The sequence below is a fragment of the Mugil cephalus genome, chromosome 9 (genome assembly GCF_022458985.1).
Source record: "Mugil cephalus isolate CIBA_MC_2020 chromosome 9, CIBA_Mcephalus_1.1, whole genome shotgun sequence".
Taxonomy (NCBI): domain Eukaryota; kingdom Metazoa; phylum Chordata; class Actinopteri; order Mugiliformes; family Mugilidae; genus Mugil; species Mugil cephalus.
This window is the reverse complement of record NC_061778.1, coordinates 15,117,744-15,135,711: the sequence shown is the minus strand read 5'-3', so window position 1 is coordinate 15,135,711 and position 17,968 is coordinate 15,117,744. Positions and strand designations below refer to the sequence as shown.

The 17,968-nt window shown below is 40.8% G+C and overlaps 1 long non-coding RNA gene across 1 annotated transcript in view; it reads left to right on the top strand.

Annotated features, from left to right (window-relative positions):
- Positions 1 to 11,851, top strand: part of LOC125013012 — a 31,755-nt gene extending 19,904 nt beyond the window's left edge. The window contains exon 4 of the long non-coding RNA XR_007113349.1: positions 11,608 to 11,851. This is a non-coding gene — a long non-coding RNA (uncharacterized LOC125013012). The remainder of the gene's footprint in view (positions 1 to 11,607) is intronic.
- The last annotated feature ends 6,117 nt before the right edge of the window (positions 11,852 to 17,968 follow it).

The following is a 17,968-nucleotide window of genomic DNA, read 5'->3' as shown; positions in this document are numbered from 1 at the left end:
TTTTTGTCTGGTTAGCCTCAATGAGTAGTGGTTTTCTTAAGGCTACACAGCTGTTCAGTCCCAATCCCTTGAGTTCCCTTTATATTGGACGTATGGAAATGCTCTTACATTCGCTATTAAACATAGCCCTGAGTTCTGCTGTTGTTTTTCTTCAATTTGATTTCACCAAATGTTTAAGTTTAGGGTTAGGGGCTTAAGCTTAAGCTTATCACGTTCATTTAGTATTTTTTTTCCAACCACATTTTTTCCTGGAAGACGGTGGTTCCCCACTATCCTTCTAGTTTTTAATAATGCATTGGACAGTTCCTAACCCAATTTTAGTAGTTTCTGCTTCAGTCTTCTCAGTTTTCTCTGCTTCATGCATGCCAATGAATTGACCCTTCTCAAACAAACTAACATATTTTTCATGACCACAGGATGTGTCTTTCAACATGGTGGGGGTTAAATAACATGTTGCCAGCTTAAATTTAAGAATACGTGCAACAATTGTCCAATTGGACGCTTGTACCTATTTACTTAGTCAGGTAGGGACTTTTTTGACCAGGCAGTGTAAAACATAGTCTCCTTGAAACCAACCAACAAGATGCAGCAACCTGATTTGGTTTTCCTTAGGAAACATTGTTCATTCTAGTCAAAAACCATGGGAAACATGGTTATTAGTCACAGAGACGAATACATATTGGGAAATGAAGAAGATGAAGGATACCAATGCCTCTTGCCACAAAGACCTGTAGTGTCTGAGTGAAGCCTCACTGAACCTCTTGGTTATCCCTCTCATGTATGCAAAATGATCTTTTTTAAACACTGGTGACCTACAGCTCTGTTCAGTTCCCCTACACAGCCTCGGACCATCCTCTAAGTTAGTAGTCTTTTATCAGGACACGTTCCAGTTACTCTGGAGTTACTTTTGCCACTTTCCTTTAACACTGTACGACCGCCATTGCCAAGACTTCTTTGAAAGTGGGAATTATTCACTTGCTTGGATTTAAAAAAAAAAAAGCTGAAATAAATAATGAACACAACACCCAGTGTCTCCATTGTATTCCTCTCTATTTAAATGCTTGTCTGTATTTCATTGGTGGTATTCATGCTTGTACCTAACCCTTGTCTGTGGGTGGTTGGCACTGTAAGGAACCAAAAAAATAAAAGGTTTTTAAAAAAAATAAAATGCCATCCACAGATTGTGCATTACATGAGTAATCTGCTTTGATGACTGTCCTGGTGTGGGTTTGTTCGTAGACATAAAATGAATGGGATCATTGCAGCGGGACAAAAGCCGCGCTGAAAGCTAAATCGGAAGAAAGGCCCCATGTAGCCGAGGAGGGGTTTGTTTTGGGAGAAAATCCAAGTGAGAATAGAGGAGAAAATCAACGGAGTGAAGGGGGAAAGAGAGGAAGTCTGAAAGAAGGGCAGTTTTAGACGAAAGCACGAGGATGAGACAAACGCCTCGACGCAAAGCCTAACAAAGAGACATGCTTATGTTTATGTAACGCAGGACGTGTCCCCGAACATGCCACGCGGGCGCACATGGCTTCATGCATGTAAAGTACGAGCGATGTTTTGTCTTTTGTCAAACCAGCGCTGAACGCTCCATCTCCCTCTCGGCTCCAAGGGCGGCGGCACAAGGAGCGGGAAAAAGAAGGCACGTGAGAAAGGAAGGACAGCAAGGCTCCTCCGCTCCTTTTACTGCTTTCACTCTCACTTTCTACCCTTGACTGCTTTCTTCTCCCTCTGTTTCAGGTTCTCGACCGTGGCTTCTAAATGTAGGTGAAGAATATACAGCAGGGACCTTGGAGCAGTTTTTTCTCCTCAACCTCTCCTTTTGTCCCCCCCCTTACTCTGCCCTTGAGTCTCGTTTACACTCCTGCCTTCACTCCTTATTCCTTGTTTCCTCATCCAAACCTTCCCTTTGCTTCTTCTCTGCTATCCTCCTGACAAGTCTGAAGAATTTGGTCCTCTTCCTGCTTCTGCCTCTCTATCTCTCTGAGGCCTCTCCATTTCACCACGTGGATTCTTCCTCCTTCTTTGCTTTAATGTTATTTCATCTGTTATAAATTGACATTGGATCCCTTGTTTTACTGTTTCTCTTTTATCCTGTTTCTTCTTCTTATGTTCTTCATCTCGCCTGCTCTCTAGAAGCCTCTTTCCAGCAACGTATGCATTAATGAATGTTGATCAGGCCGGTCCTTATCCTATCCTTGTCCACATTTCCACACCACCAAACAAATCTACATCACTCGTCCCGCGCTCACACTCGCCCTTAAATTATTTATACGTCTACACTCCATAAATCTGAGGACATACGCAATTAAGTTGCATCAGCTCCATAATTCATGGCGCACCGTTGGAAGGTTTTCACCTGTCATCCCGATTTTTTCCAAAGAAAAGCCTCTTCCCGCTGCACCACATGTCACAATGCCACGCATGAACAAAGACATGGCGCGGCAGAGACAGCACACTTCCTGAGGACCGCCTGATGAGCTGTTTGCGTGACGGCCCCCCGCTGCCAGAGAGCATGTGTGTGTTCTTTGGAGTCTGCGGCTGGCATGGCCACACCCACGCAAGCTCAAGTTGGTAACGCTCAGGTGACAGCTGACAGTGATCTTGAAATCAATAGCGTTCTAACGTAGTTCTTATTTTCCCATCAGTGTTGAGCGTAAAATACATTCTCAGTTAAAACGAGTCGTCTGAAGTCTGAACTCTTTTTATTCCTCTTTTGTTATTTTTTTATTTCAGGGGATTAACATTATGAGTTTCATCTGACATTGGCTATAATCAGAGCCCCAGAATGTATAACGTGTAAAGAAAAGAAAATACCTGTTTCATGCCTGCAGGGTTGTGGACTTTTATGCCAAAAGATAAAATTAAATATGTGAAAATATGGCTTGTAATTAATGATCACAAGGTTTAACAAGACAGATTAGTTAGTAGATAGTTCTGAAGCCAAACCCCCACTTGGTACAGGCGTACGATACACCACTGACTTTCAGCACAACTCAGACTCATGTCACATACAGAAATTTTCTGATGACTCTGCAGTTGTGGGGTGTATAAGTGGTGGACGGGACGAGGAGGAGTATAAAGGACTGGTGGACAGATTTGTGGGGTGGGCTGGATGGAATCACCTGCTGCTTAACGTGGACAAGACCAAAGAGATGGAGATTGACTTCAAGAAGAAGGGAACAAATGCTCTTCCCCTCAGCATCCTTGGTAGGGACATGGAGGTGGTGAAGGAGTGCAGATACCTGAGAGTGACCATCAATAACAGGCTGAACTGGAGGACCAACAATACAGCTGCGCAGAAGAAGGGATGCAGCAGACTCTACTTCCTGAGGAAGCTGAGGTCCTTCAACATCTGCAGTAAGATGCTGGAGATCTTCTACCAGTCTGTTGTGGCCAGCACCCCTTTCTCTGCTGGGAGAGCAGTATTGCAGTCAGTGATGCCAACAGACTGAATAAACTGATCAAGAATGCTGGCTCTGTCATTGGCTGCACACAGGAATCTTTTTGAAGTGCTGGTAGAGAGGAGGACACTTAAACTGTTATCAATCATGGATATACCCTGACCACCCTCTCCACCAGATGATAGACAATCAATGGAGCACCTTCTCCCAGAGACTCAGACAACTATGTTGTCTCAAAGAACGCTACAGGAAATCTTTCCTGCCTCAAGCCATACGCCTGTTCAACTCTTCATCTGTATGTGACAGATAACACTCTGTAAATTATTTATTTTTCCTTCTTGTATTCACTTATTTCAGTTCATTTATTTTTATAATTCTGTAAATAACGTGTATACAGTATATTGTGTTTTTCCTGTTATATAGTATATATGGTGTTGAGTGCCTGTGCACTGCTGCTGCAACTGTGAAATTTCCCAGTTTGGGATTAATAAAGCGTCTGTCTATCTATTTGCCGCAAGCGGTGCGATGAGAAATCGAACAACACCGTGCAAGTGTTTCAGCTGTGACAGTGGGAAATGTTGAATGGAAGTTTAATAACTAAATTAAATTAGCTTTATTTGCCATGTACTGTATGCACCAATCAGACATAACATTACGACCACCTTCCTAATAATGTGCCTCCAAAACAGCTGCGACTCTTTAGAGTATGGTCATGGGTCTTCTGAGGGTGTCCTGTGGTGTCTGGAAACAAAATGCTGTTAGTGGATTTGGAGGCCAGGTCAACGCCTTGTGCTGTTGTTCATGTTTTTTTCAGTTGTTCCTAAACTATTTGTGTGTGTGTGTCTGTGTCAGGCTGCATCCCGCTGGGGACGGCTGCTGTCATCAAGGAGTGTCCTTGCTATGGGGTGGGGGTGCCTGGTCTGGTCTGGTCTGGGTGGGTGTCTAAATAACATCCACATGAATTCCAGCTCCGGTTTCCCAGCAGAACATTGAATTGTCACAAGATGGCTAATGTGATTTATTTGTCCTGTCAGTGGTTTTAATGTTGTGGTTGTATTTTCTGCATTTAACCCAATTGGGGGCTCTTAGGTGCTTTTTTGAGGCCCCTCAGCTGTGGACATAGCTCCCCAACCACTAGCTCAAAGCTCCCCTTACTAAATCACAGAAAACTGCACATCAGAATCAATGTTATCACAGTCGCAACCACTTTCACTTCATTTGTGACTAGCATGATATGGTAAAACATCAAACCAGCGTGCACGCAAATATGATGAAAGTTGAGGCACGCTCTGCGTTGACGCCCCTGCTGCCTCAGCACAGCTGTCCTATAAGCATCGCCTTAATGTGGAGCTGAGTGAAAAAGACCAGGCTGGGATGCACGTGGGGAAAGCTGTCAGTTTGGGTCTCTGACCTTTGTGATCGCTTCAACCTGTCACCTGCCAGTTGTTCAGCAATCAGTCACAGAGTCTATGGAAGGCAGTTAACCTTCCTTTAATTTTACACCTCGTTGCTCAGTGCACTTGCATAGACACGCTAATAATCCACTATTATTTAAAATGTAACCCTTATTTGAATTTCCGGCATCTCAGATTTGACAATGCTAGTCGCTTAGTTGGTTGTATCATTATCACCTGCCCAACAATACCCCACTTTAAATGATTTTACTATCAAAGAGCCTTGTAATGAAGCTTTTGGCCAGACTCTAGCCTGCCTGAACCGAACAGCAACAAGGTAGCGGATATGCATACTCAGTTCGCTTTTCTGCATTTTCTATGAAGCAGTGTTCTTCATAAAAACAGGAACAACATTTCAGGTCACGTGTCCATTTATTTGTGGCGCTTCCTCTGTAGTAGCCACATAGTCTAAAGAATAAAAAATAAGCTGACAATGATGAGTTCTGCCTGCTCACTGGAAGCCTTCGTCCAGTAGATGATGAGGTATTTCTTGAGTCGAGTTTTTGGTCTCTCAGCATGACATTAAAGCCATTTTCATCTTAACTGAGTTATCACTAACTTCATAGAGATGTAAATCTTGTAACCCCAAGGAGGTAGAACTTTGGACGTCTCGGCATGAAATCATTGAATCCACAGTCGGAGCCCAGTGGTTAAGTGCTCATTAGCATAGGAAGCATATTCACGTCAAAGATAGGGTGATTCATATATTATTAAATCTCACAAGAAAGATATAAATAGTCAGGAATGACTTTTAATCATGCAAAACCTTTGGAATACATGTGATGGATCTCTGGTGGAAGATTAAGTCCCCGTTCATGACTAGAAGATGGACAGACTGACGTCTCGCTGCGGCTGACAGCTGTGGGCGCTGTAGTGTACTGTATGAGGATTAAGGCCACTTTGTGCTTAAAAAGACGCTGACTGGGGTTGGCGCTTAAGGTTTTTATTCGCCTTCTATGACAGAATCGCCAATTCTTTTGCATCTTCAGTCCAACGTTTCTTACACTCTAAGGGATTTCTGCAGGGGGTGTTGATTGATTTTTTTTTTTTAAGCAGTCACTAAAGGGGAGTGAGCACTGCCAAGATGGCTGGCTGACAGGTGACCTATGGGTGATAATAATGAGTTCATCCATGTGTATAAACAGTCAATGGGTCCAAGGAGCATGAGGGCTAATGCTTAGCCAGTCAGCAGTCACGGGTGGGAGGGTTATAAGGGTGTCAGGTGCCTTAGCACAATGGAGAAATAACAGAAGCATGTACATACCTTCTTCCTACATTCCTGTGTGTGACAATTCATTTGAAAACTGCACCAGTACCAGTAGGTATGGGGATTAAAATGAGCCAGCATCAAGTGGACATTTGAGCAGCTTTTTATTTATTCTGCTTTGTAGGTTGCCACTCAATGGGGCCCTTGTCACGTGAGTAGGACCCGAGGTAGGACACGAGAAGAGGCAGGAGGAGGAAAGAAAGTAACTTTAATGAGAACTATCAGAGAACAAATGGTGCTACAACAACTACAACAATAAGGCGTTGTGATACAAACACAGTTAAGGCAAATAAAAGCCATTAATAAAGGGACAACAGGACAATATATATAAAGGTTAACAAGGTAGATGTGCAGCTGAAAAGCTGAAAAAAAGGAGAAACCAATCTCATAATCACAAAGGTGTAATGGTGCAGACAGGAAGTAAAGCAAGACATGAAAGACCGGAAAGAAGGAAAGAAACTCATCTCATCTCATCATCCGTACCACTTAATCCTGCACTAGGGTCGTGGGGGTTGCTGGAGCCTATCCCAGCCGGCATTGGGCGAGAGGCGGGGTAGACCCTGGACAAGTCACCAGTCTATGGCAGGGCTCTGGAAAGAAACTTTTCAAATAAAAATCAGGAAACTCAAGGAAAACCCAAAGGGATTAGAGAAAAAGTTCAAAAACACAGTATCATGACAACCGCGCTGGCCATTGGTTTGAGTCATGATGCCACATGAAATTTAGTTCATGTGTTCCACTCGAATGTTCAGATAATACAGAAATTACCAAATTCAACTTGGTGGACTTGGCTGAGTGGGCGAAGTCGGAGGTCTGGCAAGCTTTTCAATTTTTTTTTTTTAAATTCCGTGATTCCTTTCATGCTTTTTTTCTTTTCTATTTATGCTCAAGGCCTCTTTATCTGGGTCTGTTTAGAGCATGTTGCTTTTGCACAGGTAGCTTTCAGTAAGGAAGATAAAGAGTCATTTTCAGTGTTTGTCAAAGCCACTCTGGTAGGTTCTCGATGAATAATTTGGTTTGTTTACACTGTGAGTCATTATAGTTGATTATGTACAGCCCTCTGTCAGAGAGCCCACGTATGCTGTTCACTTGTGCTATTAAAATGTGAAACCAGCATCTAAAGTCATCTAAACTTCACTACAAGACTGACAAACTGAAAAGAGCTTTGACACTCAAACGGGAGTTTTGCAAATGACTTCTCAGCGGAGCCGCACAGTGAGTTGTTGTGGCCTCGCAGCAGGTTTGGGAGAGGATAATCTTCTTTCTTTCTTTTTTTCTGGCTATAGGAGATATTATTCATTGTGACAAACTGTTTTGCCTCAGGCCAGATAAGTTGAATTTTTAAGTAACAGTATTCGGTGGTATTCGCCACTAACTGAAGCCACTTAAGCTTAGTTTTTTCCTATTTATCTTCAGTGAGCTCGCTCAGCCTTCTCCCCTGGGCACTCCGTGGCTGCTGTCAGGTTATACAGTAAATCGTGACTGTAGTTTTAAATCCTCGCAATGGTCCGCGCAGCAAACCACGAAGCGAAATGAGCACGCTGCATCCGCGTCGGCTTCAACCAAAACCCGTGCGATGGAAACATAATGCAGCAATTCTCTGAAACAACGTCAAAGGCGGTTATTTCTCTCATTTGCTTCCACAGCAGTTTTTTTTTTTTTTTTTTTTTGCCACAATCCACTCTGAATCTAAATAAACACCAGTGACTTTAAGTGAAAAGTAACTGAGCAGAAATATAGAAAACAAAAAGTAATGTGGTGTGCATTTACGTTATGCCCTTACCACAGACATTGATATTTGTATCATATTTTTATCATTCTTCTGAGCCAAGAAAGAAGAGGGGTGCATTTCAAAGTTAATTGTTTTTTTTTTCTTGATGTCTTATTTGTTTGTTGAATCAAATCCATCACATCGCTGCATATTGACTTGCAGAGACCCAGCATAAAATCTGCCATATCTGACAGTAGCTCCACCTCTTTCTTCTCTACAAATAATAGGGCTGCCAGAGAATAAAATGATCTGTCACAGAAAACCTCCCCATTAAATCATCTGTCTCTCGTCCGTTTCAATGCGATCCACGATCAGGCAAAATCAAAACTGATATGCATGTTCAGTATCTCATCAAAATTTTTCAGTTTCTCTAAAAACAAGCAGATGCCTTTGGTCAGACTAAGGATTTTTTGTTTATTTATTTATTTTTTTGAAATGAGGTTCATCATCTCTTCTCTAATGTCAAACTTCCACAAGCAGCAGGATTTGAAAATAATAGTGCAGCACAGACCGTAGAGCAGTAGTTACCAGTTTGGTGCAGGCGTACGTATCTCACGTAGATTATCAGCACTGACAGTCTTTGTTGCTGTCATTCTTTTTCATCTGCAGGGCAAAGCACCGTCTTTCTTGTACCTTGTTATTAAGCTGCTCCCACGTCTTCTGACAGATCATTGATGCGCCTCGCGACATTGTTTTGTTTAATAGAGGTATTTCTTTTAGCTTGCTGGTTGCTTCATCGCTCATTGCTGAGACCATATCAGAAGCAGAAGAAAGTTAATTGCTCTGCTTCTGAAGACACAGATGCAGATTTTTTAAAACGATTTTGTTGTACACGACAGTTTTTTTTCCTGATGAAATGAACTGGCTTGTGCTTATGCTCTTATACCATGTGGCGTCTTAACTTACTCCGTTTCAAACTGTCAGCTCTAGTGGTGAAATGCTGTCCTCATTTTCTGTCATCGCTTGTCCTTCACCTAAGAAGCATGTCTTTGGACCAGGGAGGAAGCCGGAGTATCACACTTCCTTCTTGTTGGTTACATGATTGTTAGTAAATTTGATCATATAATTATTTGTGATGTTAGTGTCCACACATTTAATTAGAATCACATCTATGTGTTTAAAATGTCAGTAGTGTTAATATCCTCACTTCTAAGTAAAGTCTAAGAAATCTCTACTAATTAGCTCACATCTAGAATGAAAATAATGAAAATAGTCCCAACAGAACTTTCCTTTTTAGTTAACATTTTCAATTGACCACCTGCGTCTTTGGGGGTCGTTGGAGTCCTCTTCAGCTTTACTAGAAGTTTGCCCACGTACCGGACTGGACTGTTTCGAAATGAATTGTCACACTACATGTAATTTGGTTCTGTGGTTACTTTCCAAGTGCACAAACAATCAAACTGGTTCTCTGTTGGTCAAAACGCCCTGTCTGTCTTGTCCATCAGCTGGAGAAAACCTCAGCCTACAACCGAAATGAATGCTTAATGTTTTTTTGTGTCTGTCTCCATGCGTTATGTTATGTGTCTATTACAAGACCAGACCACGGCCTTAAGCTGCCCTTCCATGACACACAGCAGATGCCACAACAAGCCGTTTTATACTGTATGTAATATTTAATGATGACTATTCACATTAAGCAGAGATTCCTCCCTATGACAGAATCATTGTTCACATGAGGACATTCCATTACCTGGCAGTCAAGCCCAGGGTCTGTTCTTGCCACACAATTCACAAGCTTCATCCTTGAGAGTCCACATTTAAAGTATTAATGCATTATAAAGGCTTGACAAGGCTGCTGAACTCCAAATAACCCTCACAATGTGGAGGAAAAACAGAGTCCTTACTGTGAATTTTCAGGATAACATAGATGTGTCCTACAGTGACGCAGCCTTTGCATTTTGTTTTGTAGCCTCCTTTCTTGTTTGCTTGCGATTTGTCTTTTTATTGTACATGTGTTTCCTCAAGAGCGTCATTAGCATCCCCTCAGGATCTAAAACTTCATTTTTTAAACTTCTGCTGTCAATCATTTATTTAGATTTGTTCTAAAATATTAATCTCTGTGGCATGCAGTATTTACCCAGTATTTGCCTTCAAATAGCCATCAATCACCTGTAAAAGTATCACTTGAACCAGATCAATACAAAAGCCTCTCTAAGGTAAATAGCAAAAACCATTTATTAAACTCTAATGTGTTAGAGGCCGGAACATTATTAATCGTGACGCATTACAGATAAGCGAATTATGTGGTTGCACATTCATTATGTATTCTTCTACTGTAAATTATAAAAGTACTGTACTTCCTTGACTTTTACACTGGTAATTTCTAAAATGTTCTGTAGTCTGAAAAGGGGCTACCTGCTAATCAGTGTTAATTTTGACAGCCATTCTTGATTTACTCTTTGTCTTCAGAACACTTATTAGTCTTGGCCACATTTTTTCATTTTAATCTTTCATAGTTTAAATCTAGTTTTAGTCGATGAAAAGTCATGGTGTTTCTGTCTTTTTTTTTTACTTAACCAAATTCATTAAGCTTGTATAGTAGCAGAGATTTGAATCCAGGTAAAGGGCTGTATCGACACTGCACCCTTTGCACTTGTGAAACTCTATCCCTTTCCAGAATTGGATATCAGCCTGCAGTGCTTGCTACTTTATAAAGGTGGATCATATGTTACGGCATAGCTGAAGTGAAAATGCTACAATGCTGTACAATGGCTGAACACATATTCCTGAGATAACTCGTCTGCCAGTGCATTGGAGGAGACAGTACTCATATCTATTGTCATGGTAATTCAAGTACAGACATGAGGTAAAACCATTAAGTGTGGACTCATTTTGAAGCAAATAACATTTAAAACAATACATTTCAACATGAATAGCATACTGTATTACTATGTATTTTAACCTATGCAGTAGAAGGGTACGTTCTAGGAACTACATCTAATTTTAATTTGTTGAATGCTAATTTGTTGTAAACAGTACACTCTTTAAATATATGACATGAGATTTTCAGACCTGGGTCGACTTACCTTTGGTGCCCTTTCAAATTGCTAGAAGCTGTCAGAGCTGTGTGCCTGTTTTTTCCTCCATTTCATACGCCATCACATTGACAACGTCATCATTACACATTCAAAAAGCTGCTGGTACTCAAATAAATCGCTGTGTACTGCACGGAGCCTGATATCTACCGCTGAATCTCCTCTTTTCCTCTGATGCAGAGCAGCTTGTGGATCTCATAGTCTTGCCAGTGCACTGCGATCATCTACACAAAAAGGGTGCAATATCACAATACCAGTTGTATATAAACACAGTCACACATGCATTACCCAGTCGGTGCAATTTCCCGAACATGATCAAACTTTGCTCCATTTTTGAGCTGCTCACAGCCCTGGAGCTTCTACAATGACACAGTCTGACAGTTTTGGTATTCTACCACCAATTACCTGAGATCAGACAAAAGAAAGACAACACATGTGAAGAGATCGTGTATTTTCAATGTTTGATATTCCAATAACGTCTTATATCAAATAACATTCTTATCTTGTTAGCAGAAAGACACATTGGTCAGCTTCTTGTCTTGGTGGCAGAAAAATATCTGATATATTTTTGTCAACGTCTTTGAAATTATCACTGCTGATAACTCCTGAGAGATCACAATTTCATGGGTTGAGTGTCCAGCGTGTTTCTTGTTTTTTCTGTCCTGCTTCTTTCCAGCAGGTGATTGAATAAACCTGGTTCCACACGCTCATCAAAAGAATAGAAGAGAGCACGCGTACTGGGAATGAAGCTGCAGTCGGTGCCAGAGGGCCGTCTTTGGCAGCACTCACGCTGCTTGCGTTGCTCACTCCTTCTGGTGGGTGTTGACTTTATTTTTGGTTTTCTCTGTGATGTCAGATGAACTCATCTGGGTTTGGTCTGGCCTTCGGGTCCTTGGAAAGATGGTTGGGTGGTAATACTTTATGACGCTGGGAGGAATGAATCAGAAAAGATTTGTTGTGATGAATCATCAATGAGTAGTTTGTGACTAACCCCTAATCATTATTAAGTACCTCACGGTGGTTTCTCTAGTAAGTCATTATTTTATATAGTCCTCTCTGGATTTATTCAGTTCTATAAAAAATCTATTCCATAATGAGGTTTTAATGATCAGGTAGTTCTTGATTAGTTCTTCACTCGTTCCTCATTATTTTTTGCTATATTATGGTATTATCAATTTGAAAATAGCAACTTTTGTATTGTTTCATACATAAACCGACCAGCCACAACATTAAAACCACTGACAATAGAAGTGAATAACACTGACCATGTTGTGACAACACAATGTTCTCTTGGGAAACTTTTGACTTGGTATTCTTGTGGATATTACTTAGACATGTACCACCCACCTAGACCAGACCAGGTACCCCCCACCCCATAGCAATGACACTCCTTTATTGCAGCAGCCACCCCCAGCTGGATGCAGCCTGACATAGGCACACACACAAAAACAGTTTAGGACCAACTCAAAAAACATGGAAAAAAAGCACAAGGTGTTGACCTGGCCTCCAAATTCACTAGATCCCAAACCGATGGAGTATCTGTGGGATGATCCACAGAGGGCCCACCCCTCAACCCATTAGACCCAAAGGCCCCCTACAACAACACCACAGGACACCCTTAGAAGGCCCACGTCCATTCTCTGATGAGTCAACTGTTTTGGAGGCCCAAACAAGACCTACAAAGTATTAGGAAAGTGGTTATAATGTTATGCCTGACGTGTGTGTACTCATACCTCAAGTTATTTTTATATAACTCTATTCATCTGTATACACATACACACACACACACACTATATCTCATGATCATTTCATATTTTGTACCGAATTTCTTACGGGATCAACAATGTATCTGTCTAGCTAAGGGCCAATTTGTCCACACTCATGCCTGTTACAATCCCTTCCCTATTCCAGGTTTCACTGTAAACAAACCGAAAATATCTATTCTTCTATGCCTAGTTACATATGAGTATCATCGAGGTCTACAGCTTTTGAGGATGCCCTTTAGAGAGCTATGCAGCAGTCATCTAAAGCACCACTGGGTGGTACAGCATTTGACAAACACTAACATTCTTATTTAAACAGACATGTGGGCCAGAGGAGGCGTCATGCATTTCAAGTTCCTCCCTAGGGGGGAACAAACTCACAGCAAGTGGATTAATAACACAAGCAGCCACACACAGGCAGCTCAGAACACGAGGACATGCAGACGGAGGGACGTACGCTCCGACTAGCTCATGCACACACCAGTATATAATCTTGATAAGACATGCTGCTGATACAGAACATATGGAACGTGGGCCTCAGAACTCCTGGGAAACCATAGCAACCGCTGATTAGAGAATCTGCGCGCTTAATTGAGCAGCTGTTTTCCCACAATTCACTGCCCAGTCAAATATTGAATATGGTAAGCCAGTGCAAATACGGTGACGATCCAGCCCCGGAATATGGTAATGCGGTAAAACCAATTCAGTTTCTTTTTGTGTTTTGTTTTTTGTTTGTTTGTGTGTTTTTTTTACTGGTCTGCTGCCCATGGGCAAGGACGTAGCTTCAAACTGTCCTCCAAACCAAGCTGTTGTGGCGCTAAATTAGTTTTGCTGCAGCGTTAAATTTATGATCAGAAGGGGAGTCCAGTTCGGTTCATAGATTCTCAAACAGAAAGCAATATAAATTAACTCTGACACAGAAGTGGGATGATTTAAATTGTTTTCAATGCAGCAGCACAAACAAAACTAAGCACAGGTGGCAAGAGAAAAGGCTACGGAAATGAATTCAGTGAGATTTTGCTGCTGTGGCAGCCTGGTTAGAAGTTTACTTTAAGGATACCCTTCACTCAGAATCATTCTGTTTTTACTATTTTCTTGCATATGACGAGCGTAATTCCTCCTTTTATAGCCTTTTTTTTCCTGGCAGTGGATGCAGAGTTTTATCCTCTTTTCAATCCTTGTGGACTTTTGCTGCCTATAATGGCATCATTTATGTCCTCTTTGTTGCATATGATGTTCACTAAAGACACAAAGATCAAGGTAAAAGGTAATGCAAGTAATAGGATGAATGTGAATCAATAATTAATTAGATAATGCTGATTTAGTCAGCTTTCAGGGAGTTTGTTTTGAAGCCAAGAGAGCCTCAATGCCAAAGATCCATCGCCTATAGATTTTTGGAACAGCCAGCGGAAACCTGTCCAAGGACTGCATGCTATGATATGCTAAATTGTTGTGCCAAACCGTGGTATCAGCTCCAATTATTTGTGAAGTCTTTAAATGTTTGTTCCAAGCATCAAAGCATCAAAGTTGGATTTGTAACCACGAAGAAAAAAAAAGGAAAAAGTAATGTGCTCTTAATGAAAGTCACTGGTCTGTCCATGAAGGCTTTTGTCTGTCTCCCCATACCTTATTGTAAATCTGTCTGCACAGACTGAGAACAGCGTGTGCTGACCAAGGGGAAAAAGTTTAGTTTTATTACTAGTCTTGATGCAGGGTAAGGGGTTTGCGGTGAATGTGGTGTGAGTAGCAGCAAACTTCATCCTGGCTGCAGTAGCTTTTCAGTTCTATGGCTAAACTGAAGAATTTTGCCTTAAAATAAATGGTATAGATAAAAAATAAACACTAGAAATACAATAAACAGAGGCATACATGTATCACTTCCAGCTTAAAAGTCCAATAATTTCTTCTTTGTTACTTCTCATACAATTCTGTGCTTTACTAGTGTAGAGCATGTTCATAGCTGTGTGTCCCCCTCTCATCACCCTTTCCCGACCTGTTTTTCTTTTTTTTTTTTACATGGCTTTGTAAAGCGTCTTGAGACAATTTATATTGTTATTGACACTTTATAAATAGATAAAATTGAATTGAAATTGCTAGCAGCAGTAGTCCAGTATGCTGGCAGCTTGTTTAGATATGTATGTAGAATAGTGCACCTGGTAGAATGATTGCTGATTATGTTATGTGCAAAATCCTGTGTGTTATACAATCCCTTGTGGGAAGGTTTCTTACATGGCAATAATAATGTTTACCGATTCATATGTGTGGCTCATATTTATATATCTATTAACTGTGTCCAGATGCTAAAGCTTACACACGATATAAGCATCCACTTTTTTTGCTTTAGAAAAGTTGTTCTCTGAAAGTTTTTTTTTTTTTTTTTACAGTGAATGTAACAATAAATTGTATTTTAACTTCTAGCTGACTGAAGTTAAAAATAATCCACCAGATATGCTACATTTTAAGTGCCCAGGCAAATCTCCCGTGACCCTCGAGTGATCGTGTGGGAAGGGAAGCACCACAAACTACAGCAGAAAAATGGATCAGACTCAAGTAGAAGGGACTTTTTTTTGTTGTTGTTGCTGTGGAGATAAAAATCACCGGAGAGGAGGGGTCGCAATTCAGTTTGGAGATGGGATGTGCTGTAGTTCGACTTTTTGAATCGGCAGCTAAAGATAGAGTGGGGCTATACTCACAGTAGAATGGAAAGAACTGAATTCTTCAGTGCGATTTTGCTAAAACATTGTCCTTGGAGAGGTAGCAAGAAATTGCTTAAAGAGCTGGAATGCTTAAAAATAAAGTCTGGAAAACACAAAGGCGAAAGTAAAAATGTAATCCCCGCCAGCTGATAAACACAAACACATTTACAGCAGCAAATTATACTGCAAATGTTTACAAAGCTACTCTTGGCCTGTGTGTTGCCCCAGCCTGTGAGACAAAGCTTACAGAAACAAAGTAACAGAACAGTGAAATCTAAAAGATTGAAGGCAGCAGAAGGGTTTCGCAAGATTAAAATGTTGAATAAATGCATGTTGAATGTGTGGGCTACCTTTCATGTAAGGGATTGTACAGGGAGACAATAGATGGCAACTTGGAAGCTAATTATGTGTTCTGAGAGCTGTTATTTGGCGGATGTGTGTGTGTGTCTGTGTGTGCATAGGGGGAGGTGAGATGCTGTGGCTGCATGTATTGTAGGTATTTATTTTCTTCATTAAATTAGGCAAAGGAACTAATTTATTTGTAACACTGGCAGCGCTAAAGACAATACACACAACTTGTTGCTTTGATTCTGACTCCATCTTTTTCACGTTACAACCACAGTCGTACATTGAAACACATGCTGACAGGGAGACCACAGAAAGACATGCTAACATGCAGATTGGGAGCCATGAAGTATGCAAGCATACAGCGGTTATATCATCGAGTTCTGAGGTTATGGAAATGGAGTAGCACGGTGTTGTGATACTAATTCATCCCAATGGTGCTTTCGAATGCACAATGGGAAATGAGGACAGTGTGGTTAAAGGCAAAGCATAAAAGAGTGCAACGCACCAACGTTTTGCAGGCTACGAATCTATTAATGCAGCACATGCCAAAACACATGGAGCGTGTTGTGGGGAATAATAAAACACATGTCTACACTGTTTAGCAGATTACATTTGAAGTGCAAGCTCATGCATATATGCATACATGTTGTGAGTGAGCCACAACTTTAAGAACCGCAGTTGTTACAACGCAGTGGCTTCTGTAGCATGTCATGTTACAGAGGCTAGGACTCATACCCTCAGGCAACCTTAGGGACATTTTTGTCCGTTTGAGCAAAAATTTCCTCTTTATTTGGCTGCCATTTTGGCTGCGTTAGTGCATGTGGTCCCATTTTTTGTAACTTTTGTCTATCTCTACACAAATTTTGCAATCCAAAAAAACTTTAAATTTCTAATAGGTCAACAGAACACAGTGATTTTATTTTTTTTCCCTCTAGCAACCGTAGTGGTTACAAGAGGGCGGTAAATTTGAAATCTGATGCTGCACTAAAACTTATAATCTAAAAAAGTGAATATTTTAGATAATCGTGGTAATACCTAAGGCTGATCTGAAAAAAAATGCCCCAGCCACCCAACATTTGCTTTATGGAAAATAGCAAAAAAAAATATGCTTTTTTTTCATAAAAACAACAGTGACTTCAATTGATCAAACTGGCATTTAAAGGGTTAAAATTCAGAATAACTGAATTGGTGGTTTAAAAGATTTATGCAGAACAAATCAGAAAAAAATATGAAGTCGTTAAATTTTTAGAATAGTTTTTGGACATGGACGTTTTTGAACTGTTGAAGAGGTTATGGTTTTTAAATCTTAAAATACATAAATGCCACACTCACATCAACAAACTAGATATTGTCCTGTGCCTGGACACTTAAATTGCATTTGAACACAGGGCAAAAACAAGCAAGGAAATAGTCCTCCATACCAGCAGGCGGCAGTAGTCTGTACTAAGACTGGCGTGGAAGAGCTACACAGGTCGTACAAGCTTGCCTTGGACTGTATTGTTGTGATAACATTCATGAATTTAAATGTTTTCATGAAGAGCCTTCTGTTACCCCATTAAAATTCATTGTTTCGCTTACTTTTGCCACTTCCTGGATTGTTTAAGCTGAACAGGCAATTAGAGTGATCTCTCTGACCGACTCCTTCCTCTGCCAATTTAACATTCTGAAAAACTGCTGACAGTGGTTCATCGAATGGCAAAGGTGCAGGACACACCTCAAAAACTCGGGACCACAGCTGCTCACATATGACCCAACACCAGCAAACGTCTGTCCCCGTTCGCTACAGCCCTTGGGCGTGATGCATACAGTATGCCACAATAAGCTTTGACATTAAACCTGAAAAAAATATTTGATCAATAATATGCATAGAAATGAATGCTGGAAATATACAATGGCTAAACTTCTTGTTGCCAAGGCTCAAGGAGGATTCCTGGAGGAGACTGGCGATAATAGAAACATATTATCAGTGAAAGGAATAAAAACTACAACCTCCTTCTTTTGCTATTTATGCATCCAAATCCTCCGTGTTGTCGAGGGGAGGTGGGTGATATAATTTTTTCCACAATTGACTGGTAACGAAGGTTATTTATGTATTTAAATATAATTAATTCGAGGGTGCAGTTACCATGGTGTCCTACCTTCTTAAAAAATGAACTGGCATAGGGTGGCAATTGTCAGGCCTGAAGATTGTTCACCAGTTCATTAATCCTGCCTCAAGAGAATCCTGATG